We start from the raw sequence: 11,023 nt of genomic DNA on the forward strand, positions 1-11,023 counted from the left end.
CTAATCTCAGTTTCCGCTATATAGATGACGTATTATTTCGGGGATTTGATACATCGGATCTACCCCAAAGAACTTGAGATAAAGAATACTAAAGTAACTGTAAGGTCAGCCTCATATCTTGACCTACACTAAGAAATCGATGGTAAAGGAAAACTAATGACCAAATTTTACGACAAACGTGATAACTTTTCATTCAGAATTGTCAACTTTCCTTTCATCTGTGGCAACATCCCTTCAGAACCTGCGTATGGAGTGTTCATATCACAACTCATACGTTATGCCAGAGCTTGCCGAAACTACGCAGACTTTTTTGTATCGCGCTAGAACAAATAAGCTTCTGGAACAGGGTCATTTTGCTACAAGATTGAAGTCATCACTACAGAAGTTTTATGGTCGTCATCATGAGCTCGTGGATCGTTATGGTGTATCCATCTGCACCATGAAAACTGATTTATTCAACGGGTCATAGTTTTCCTTTCCTCGTTTGTCTACCCCGGACTTGACTTTTCATGAGCAACTCGGCTGGTGTTTCTAGAAAAGCAGAGGAAGCTCACCCTACCGGTGCACCTTGTCCATGCTCACAGTTTTTAGTGGAGTGCGAGTTGCTTATTTACTTTTGTTAGTCTGTATGTATGATTTTAGTTACTTTATGTTTTTTGTTGTGTATGTCTGTTTTCCATGTCTGGTCCTTGTCCCTGGATTGCATTCTTTTGATTACCGCTAGAATCTTGGTTCACTTGATTATTCTTAAACCGAACAGCTATGTGAGGGTTTGTACGGTTTAGACAAGTGTTTAGCTTATTTCAGAGTCATTAGGAACCGGCAATGGGAGGTCAAGGAAGTATATTTATTATTGGAATCAGATGGTACAGAGTCAAGTGATCGATATATTGTTCATAACTTCAAGTTTTAATACATACAAAATTATATAAGCCATCAACATTGTATATAGTGTACCTATTTTTTTCTAAAGAACAGGTCAATGACTGTGTGACATTTAACAAGTTTCTTATCAACAATTATGGTTACAGACCACCAATTCAACCAATGAGCATTTGGAACGTACGCAAAAATAGTCCTACGCAGAAATTACCCCTGTTCCTCATAGTGCTGTGAAAAAAGTTCTCATCTTATTTAAAAAATTTAAACAGTTTCTGAAAGGAAAAACATTTCTGTACATTTTATAGGTGCATTTTGCTTCTTGTGATGTGAAGCCTAATCTCCATAATGATTTTTAAATATACCCCTATCTTGTGAAAACACTGGGATTTCCCATGCTATTTATAGACCCTTCACTTCCGGTGACCAGTACTGCACTGCAAGTCTGCTAACCCCACATGCCATTCTGAGGATTGTGAGCTGACATATGTAGAATCATGCTGATATATAGTCCCCTGCAGGTTAAAGTTAAGGTAAAGTCCAGAGAAGCCATTGAATATTGTGAAATTAGCATAGAAGCCTATGGAAAGTGGAATTAGTGGTTTTTAGCCTTAAGTGTTCTTTTTCATTCTTAAAACTGTCATTTTTCATAAAAATAGTTTTCTACAATTTTAAAGGTTTCAAATATGTGTTTTTTTTGTTTTTGTTTTTGTTTTTTGTCGAGAAATCGGTATCAACATATGGAGTGTCATGTGACTGCATCGGTTCAAGGAGTTTCGCCTCCGTTGGGCTGTTCCAGTTGATAAATGTAAAAATCCAAATTGAATGGGACATTCGGCTTACGAAGCTTCAGTTGTTTGTAAATTTTATAGAGTAGAATTTCATCATCTGTACCCTTTTAGTATTTCAAAATGTTTTTTTATGTTCGTCTCCCTATTCTGCACTCCTGCCACCTTTGGTAGAAAATCAATTTATGAAGGCAGTACTGATGTCTTGCATGGTTTGAAGTATTTCAAGTTTTCGTACAATAATGACCGAAATGATCTGATTCTTAGTAGATAGATAAAAGGGTTCAGTGCCGAATTTAAACCAGCGAATAAAAATGAAAAGTTGCGGAGAAACCTTGATGACGTCATTTCCGAAAAATATCCGTCTTTTAAGTATACAATAGTTACCGGTGAATTGCAAACCAAATATAAAACTGCTATCAATCCAGTTGTAACACATAGTTTGACATCTGACGTTTTAATCTGTATAGTTGCATTTTGTCTTACTCTGAAATTGTATCGCAAAAGGAATTGAAGAAGAATTCCCATAGAAATAAGTACCCATACTTGCAATAAACCCAGAATTATCCCGATAATAGCATAGACACGCCTATTATATTTTCCAAACATATCATCAAATGAACATTTTAGATACTCCCTGTAGCTGGTAAGATTTGTAAGTACAGAAGTTGTTGAAACTAATACCGCTAAAATCCAGGATACGACAGCAATTAAGGCAGAGACTTTATTCCGTTTAATTCTTAAATTTGTAGCATCCATACAGACTACGAACACTCTGTCGATGCATATTGCAAGAACTTGAAACAGCGAAGCAAAAAATGTTGTCCCGAGGAAAATAATTCGAGCACAGCAACTCGCATAACCTATTTCTTGCCCATTGAGAGTATCGGTAAATACCATCCATGATATCCCAAGAAATGCATCTGTAAAACTTAGGCATAAAACATGTATAAATCCTAGTTTTTGTTTCCTGCAAAGCGATGCAATGACAATAAAAATTGAAGGAAGATTAACGAATACGGTTACTGTTCCAAAACAATAAAGTACTATTTTAAATATAACTGGAACCTGTTGGGTTGATGTGGGTATCAATTCGTTTTCAGTGTTATTTGTAGCATTCAGCAAAACTTCCATAACTGCCTGCAGAGTTATGGATAAAATGATTAGTCCTTAAATCGGTTAGTGATTATTTTATTTATAGTGTCTATATCTTAATATGAACAAAATAAAAATTTCCTGGTACTCCCTGATGATAGAAAGTAGTGCGTTTGTCGATAATCAGATGTTCCTTATTAACAACTTCTTCAATATACCAATGACTAATTCTAATGTATGATACTGATATACTAAATGGCTGTGAAAAGCAAATCTACTTTTATTACGACCTTTGTTTTCACACCTCTTGTTAGCCACACCAACTGCTTGCTTATCTGATATTTGATAGGTTCCTTCTAGATTGACAGAGCATCATCTCAATTATAAGCTAGGATAAATTATAACACTTCCATCCATTTTCGCATATTATCATTGCTGCAACTAAATTAACTATACAGGATGAACTACACATTTAAGGAGGGGTTATGCGCATTTTGGCACTGGATGTTTTTGTTTGTTGGGGTTTAACGTCCCGAGCAGCAATATTTCAGCTATATTCAGACGATGAACATGAAATTGATGATAAAATGAACATGAAACGATGATGAAATGAAAAAGGGATGGGACACAAGGACAATAGGGTCGAGAACTTTTGATTGCCACTGGAAATGGGGAAAGGTGGGTAGGGTCGGGCAATTTAGCCTCCTGTGGCGGAGCCCTATGGTTCCTACCCCAGGAGAATACCACAGTAGGGTTCTCTAACGTGCGAGGAACGTGGCATTTTTCCCAACACGGTGCACCACTATGGTTGGCAGTCAGGTTTTCCGTATTATAGCCTGAAAACCCCAGCATGTAACACGCCAAGGGTACCCCATTCCACCACCTGGGGCACACATCCCAGTTGCTCTGTGGGCACATCCCTCTAGCCCCCGGCTAGGGTTCTGAGCACTATTTAGTCGCCTTTTACGACAAGCTTAGCGCTGCTGCAGGCCTATTCTTTTAACACCCGGACCTGCACGGGGCTTTTGGCACTGGATATGAACAACATTATTTTGTCGATAACATTTCTTAAAATTGTTAGATAGATCAACTAAAGTTGATCGTGTCGATTTCTGACCTCGTTTAAAATATTTATAATGTCAATAAAAATCACACACATTTTGTTATTTGATGCAGTATACATTTTTTTTAAAAACTGGAAATATGTAAATAAAGAGTTTCCGGATAAGAGTTTAAACATCATTTAAGAAACGAGTTAAAATTCACAATAAGTCTTGGGTTTTAGTCAAATTACCTCCTGTTAATGTATTTGCATATACAGATGCATGGGTCAGTAGAATTGTGGCTAAAACATAATCATTTTTCATAATCATCAACAATAATAACATGTATGTTTACATAGCAATTTTTTCAATCATACAATTATTATTTATCCAGCATATGACGTTTATTTCTTTAACGGTAATTTTAAATGTTGGACAATAAGGCAGACACTTTATACTTCATGTTAAAGAATTATAAATTGAACCAAGATTCGATATGTAAACAAAAACATGTATTTCAAAGATGGAGACTAGACAGGGAAAATATATACACATAACATAAAACATGAAATAAACAACATCACACGTACAAAGAAACAAAAGTAAAGGAGCAACCTGGACTAAACTAAAAACAAAAGTATGAACCAGGTGCCTCTGTAGGGTTAGCGTCCTCTGCTTTTCTTGATACACCCGCCGAGTTGCTCTTTAATGTCACGTCTCGGGTAGACGTAAGACAAATGAAAATTATGACATGGTGAACAAATCAGTTCTCATTGCGCTGGTGGATACACCATAATGATACACGGGTTCGTGATAACGACCAAAAAATCTTTGTTATAAGCCATATTGGTCAATGATTAAAATAAATCTATTTAAGTAAAACCATTCATATATATAGATTTAACTATTCAATTTAATTAATTTGGAATTGTTTATACAAAATTTATGGAATGAAAGTAAATTTGTCTACCTTATAACACATTTTTTTCCATTGGTTGAATAAAAAATTTATTAAGTCATGTGTTCCTAACACGTCCACATGTATTTTTTTAAATTATTATATTAAGTCCATTTTGGGACTATAGCATGGAGTCAGATATCTTACTTTTGACACGACGCTTACCCTACCGGTGCACCTGGTCCATGCTCCCAGTTTTTAGTGGAGTCCGAGTTGCTCATTTACTTTGGTTACTTTGTATGTATGATTTAGTTACTCTATGTTCTTTGTTGTGTGTGTCTGTTTTCCATGTCTGTTCTTTGTCCCTGGATTACATCTCTTTGATTACCGCTATAACCTTGGTTTCTTAATTACTCTTTCGAAGAAAATCTTGTGCAAATTTAACAGACGACGAGTGTTCAATATGAAAATCGTCATAATGAACACTTCCGTTTTTTCCCTTAATACATACAAACAATAAGAGACGGAGTAAAATTTCGTTGCATATTACACTTTTGATTTGTTAATAATACCAGTCATTGTCCTTTCAATGCAATATAAAGACATCGTGATAAACGTATCATTTGATTTATTGTTCTATTCCTACATCAAATATTTTTTTTTAATGGCGGGCATATGATATCAATTCTCACCATGATGGTGAACATTATAGTTTCTTCCTTTTAAACGGAGAATTACAACAAAACTCTCTTAGAAGTTCGTGAGGTTTCATGAATTTAATAATAACACATGGGAGCCTTAATTGAAGTTATTTACATTTTTAATCATGTCGGGGGATTTCCAGGTTCATCAGACGTTTTATCTCCAATATGATATACATAAATTGTTCGCTAAATTGATATATATCACCAAGGAGATTATAAACTTTGCATCGTAAATCAAAACTACGCAAGCTGTTTATTACTAGAAATGATTACTTAGTTATTCTTAATATCCAACTGATATAAATTTAATTAAATTGAAGTGAAATTCAAACTGTGTTTTGACTTTTGTTTAATAATTGCTCCATCGACTTTCAACATTTTGTTGTTTGAATGTTCTGTGAAAACAAACAAGTCATAAAAAATGAGTTGAAAGAGTAATCAAGGGTACCAAGATTCTAACGGAAATCAAAGGAATGTAATCCAGTGACAAAAACCAGACATGGAAAACAGACAAACACAACAAAGAACAATAAATAAAAAATTAATACAAACAAAGAAACAAAAGCAAATAAGCAACTCGGACTCCACCAAACACTGGGAGTATGGACCATGTGCACCGGCAGGGTGTGTGTCCTCTGCTTTTCTAGAAACACCTGCCGAGTTGCTCATAAAAAAGTCAAGTCCGGGGTAAACAAAAGAGGAAAGGAAAACTATGACACATTAAACAAATCGGTTTTTATGGAGCAGATGGATATATCGAAACGATCCACGAGTTCATAATGACGACTATAAAACTTCTGTAGTGATGACTTCAACCTTGTAGCCACATAATGCTAATCCAGAAGCCTAATTTTAAGTAGCCTAGCGCAATACAAAAACTCTGCGTAGTTACGGCAAGCTCTGGCATAACGTATGAGTTGTGATATGAAAACTCCATACGCAGGTTCTGAAGGGATGTTGCCACAGATGAAGATTGACAATACGGAATGAAAAGGGATTGCGTTTGCAGTATAGTTTGGTCAATAGTTTTCCTTTACCATTATCTCAAATTGTAGGCCAAGATATGAGGCTGCAAGTTCTAGCTGCATTCTTTGAACTTTGTCCGATCCCTAGCGCGCTTGTTTGGCTTGTAAGTTTCGGAAGAAATTTGTGTTTGTGCCGGCGAATATATGACGTAGTTAAAACATGATGTGTAAATCAAACAGTTTTGCAACGAAATAAATAACTGGAGTAAGTAGAAAGGCGTTCAAGTCACATTCTATTTCATCTTCTTGCAAAGGTTCTGCAGTAAAATTGTCAAAACAGAACCCTGATAAAACTAAAATTTCACTTGTATTATACATATATTTCTAAATCGTAAGCCTCCAAATCAGCCACTATTAAAAATATAACGAGAATAGGTATGCTGAATTTATCAAACAACCGCACCAGGGTGATAAGGTCAGTCAAAGGCCGCCAATTCATTGGTCTTCAGTGAACAACGGAGAAACCCTCACGCCAAAGGTCAGGCTGCAGCTGGCCACAAAACATCATTGAGTTGCCCTATAAACTCAAGTAACATAAAATGAATAAAGGTTAAAACGAAATAATACATACAGATGCCAGAAATTCCTAAAAAAAATGCGCGTGGTTAAAGTACCTTGAAGTGATCACATCACCTCTCCATTAAAATCTGGCCACTGAGGAAACAAATTACACAATTAAACACACTTAAAGATAGCTGTACGTATTAATCCTTTACAAGAACATCTGTATTTGAGAATTAATTCATTGTATCGTTTAAAAAAAATTATGAATTTTTTACGAGCTTATGATGTCGAAAACGTTGATGTAGTAATTTCTCGGACATAAAAAGATACCTTTTGTTAAAATCTGAAACATTGTTACAAATACTAGTACGAGCAAACCGAAACCAATTGTGATATGTATGCACCAAATGATAGTGACAAGGGGATGTCACCATCTAAAAACGGACAATTAAAAATAGGGAATGGAAAATCATCAATTTTATCGTACATTTTAGTATTAAGTTTACAATTATCGAAACGAACATTCTTTATCATTAATATTAGATTTATTCAAAGAAAGTTCTACACGATATATGTCTTAAGTATAAATATTGAAGTCATCGTTACTAAGAGCCAAAATATCAACCAAATATCTAAAGGTGTTATAATTTTTTTTCTTCCAACTTTTGTTTGGAATGGTCTTTTTTATCCTAACAATAAGTGGTGCACAATTTATCCCCATGGGAATACCAATAACTTGACGTTAGACGGCTTCGCCTAAGCGTACTAAAATGTTGTCTTGTCTAACGGAAACTCCAGTGTTGTAAGCTTATCAAAAGAATTATTAAAATATTCGAACAAATATATTTACACCCCGATTTATTTAACGGCTGTTTGATAAGATATGTGAATTTTTGTTTCATGAGATTATGTGGAAGTGTAGTGTATAATGTTAAAAAATCAGAACTTTGAACATATTATAAAGATCCCATATGGATATGCAATTTATCAAGCACTTCAAGTGAGTTTTTAACACTCCTAAAATAGTTAATTTCATTTAACTAATAAGCTTGGTAAACAAAATTATTATCAGATTTTTTTATATAGTATTGAGGGCTCTTGTAAGTAAAACAGAAAGTGCAGTTGTGTTGTAATGACTTGAAGAGGAAATGAATCCATATTTATAAGGTGATTAGTGACGTTTTGGAAGCCAGTACATCGTAGGAACTTCTATGCTATTAGGCTCAGCTGGTAAAGAGGTCACAACGAGTTTGTTTTTGTTTACAATTTCACTTTCTGAAAATCTAGTCAATTGAAATATTGATTAATTCGTAATTTCCATTTTTATAGAATTTCAATGTAAAACTTACCTCAAATAAAAATAATATTATTTGCAGCTTTATCAGTAGGAACAAAAATAAATTCGTTGCTGATTTTTTTCAATTTGTGTTTTATTCGGAAAATAAGGTATAGATGTTTATTAGGAGTAGAGTGTTCCTCAAAATGTTTTACCCGGTCAACAATTTTCATAAATGTTTTGAAGATAGAATCGAATGCGTTTTTATCTACTTCTCATTTTATACAATACGAACTGAGTGAGTTCTGATTGATGTTACGACATTTATTCCAATTGATAGTGGCTGAAGGACAATGCTCAGGTCCTTTTTTAATAAAAGTTTTTAACGCTCGGTCGTTTACGACATCCAGATTACATGGAAACTTGGATCATAAATATTATCAAAATATGCAGGGATAGTTTTCTTAACTATATGATCATTTAAAATACCAGCAATATTGATGAAATCAAACTTGTATTAATGTATTTAAGTTTTAGAAAATGCTTTTTGTGATTTTCCGAATGATCATTTTTGGGAAAAGGTCAGAATAACAGTAGGTTGGTGTGCTGAACGAATGTTTTACAATCCTCTAGAATAATGTGCCATCTAGTGACTGGTACTAAACATCGTTTAGTTAAGAGTTGATGACACCCATTGCTCTAAGAAGTTGTAATGAGGTTTGCAACCGTACTATTGTTTTTTCTAGGTTTCCGTTTATTGGAATTGTATTTCATTGTTACAATAAATAACATTGTATTTTTATTGTTCCCATGAATGATATAAAAATAATGGTGTAAACTAATTTTGGAGTGTTAATAATTGGTTAACTTTAAAGACTCGTATGATTAAGTCTGCTTTTCTGCTTTGTGGACAACATTTCCACATAAACCGTTTAAAGAAAACATCAGATTTGATTAGAATTAGAAAGTTCTTTGATTAATCTGGCTCTTCGTTCATTTCTTGTGGTGACTGCAATGCATTTTTTCGGTGATTTAAGAGGATATAAAGACATTGATTGGAAATAGTTAGATATAATCAATGCTTTGAATTTTTTAATTGACAATATTTTCGATTTGATACTTAATACCGAGAGATTGTTGGTATACTTATTGGTACTAGTTATGCTCCTTTCATAGTCGATTTGTGTCCTTACTGTTACGAATCACTGTTCATGGCTTAACTCTTTTAAAATCCTTCTAAACATGATATGTTGCATGAATCAAATAATACTTTCAGATATTTTGATGCTGTTTTGGCCGTAAATAATCCTTACTTCAAAAATGTCTTTCCAAATTACTAGTATTTCAATTTTTTTAACCTCATTTTTCGCAAATGGTTATATTTGACCGACCCCTAAATGCTTCACTTTTTTCTGCATTTCACAACATCAAATTATGCCTATTTAGAACTTGACGTTCCTATTCTAAATTCAGTCCACTGAAAATGTAGTGACCGATTATTTCTGATGATGGAAGTTTAGTTAAGTAACTGCGAGTATGCTTTAAATGGATATCTTATTTTGTCTATATGGTATATGTTGAGGTATTCCATGGTGTGAATTTGATGGATTGTAGTGGTTCATTTTTTTGACCTTACATTAAAGTGGGGCATTAAGGCCTTTTAAAACTAGCTTAACCCCACAGTAGATTTCATGCGCTTATCTGCAGTCAGGAGATATTGGTCATTAGTGTGTCTTTACATCGTTATATTAATTTTTAGTTTTATTTTGAAGAATTGTCATCTTCTGATACTATGAATTTTGTTTATGTTGATACCTTTCAGAACTTACTTAAAAGTGTCTTCACACTTGTTAACGACCTTTTCATGATATAAGAAAGTATTTACTTCGCTGGTGTATTTGTTGCATTTCACATGTACCTGTTCTTTTTTTTTAAATTATCTTCTTCTGGATACATTAATGCGATGCACATTTATCAGAACTCTCTATTTCGTGTTTTTAGCGAATTTAGCGAATTTGTTATAGACTAAAAATAACAAAACATTAAATGTTCACCGAGGTTAATAAGACTGTGGTATTTCAATTCACAACAAAAAGGGGCGCCATTTGATTTTGAAAGGGAGTTTGGCAGTTTTGGTCAGGGAAGATTACCAATCTTTCAATTGTTTTACGACTAATTTATTTATTTTCATTATGTCCTAGAGTAATCAAGGTAACCAAGATTCTAGCGCAAATCAAAGCAATTGTAATCCAGGGACAAAGACCAGACGTGGAAAACAAACATCTGTAACAAATAACTTAAAGTAACTAAAATAATACATACAAAGAAACAAAAGTAAATGAGCAACTCGGACTCCACTAAAAACTGGAAGCATGGACCAGGTGCACCGGTAGGATAAGCGTCCTCTGCTTTTCTAGAAACACCTGCCGATTTGCTCATAAAAAGTCAAGTTCGGGGTAGACAAAAGGGGAAACGAAAACTATGACACGATGAACAAGTCAGTTTCCATGGTGCTGATGGATACACCGTAACGTTCCACGAGTTCATGATGACGACCTTACAACTTCTGTAGTGATGACTTCAACCTTGTAGCAACATAACCCTGTTCCAGAAGCCTAACTGTAAGAATTCTAGCGCGATACAAAAAGTCTACGTAGTTACGGCAAGCTCTGGCATAACGTATGAATTGTGATACGAAAATTCCATACGCAAGTGCTGAAGAAATGTTGCCACAGATGACGGGAAAGTTGACAATTCTGAATGAAAAGTCATCACGTTTGTCGTAAAGTTTGGTCAATAGTTTTCCTTTAC

The sequence above is a fragment of the Perna viridis genome, chromosome 6 (genome assembly GCF_037379345.1).
Source record: "Perna viridis isolate PV_CMFRI_1.1 ecotype Kerala chromosome 6, ASM3737934v1, whole genome shotgun sequence".
NCBI classification, from domain to species: Eukaryota; Metazoa; Mollusca; class Bivalvia; order Mytilida; family Mytilidae; genus Perna; species Perna viridis.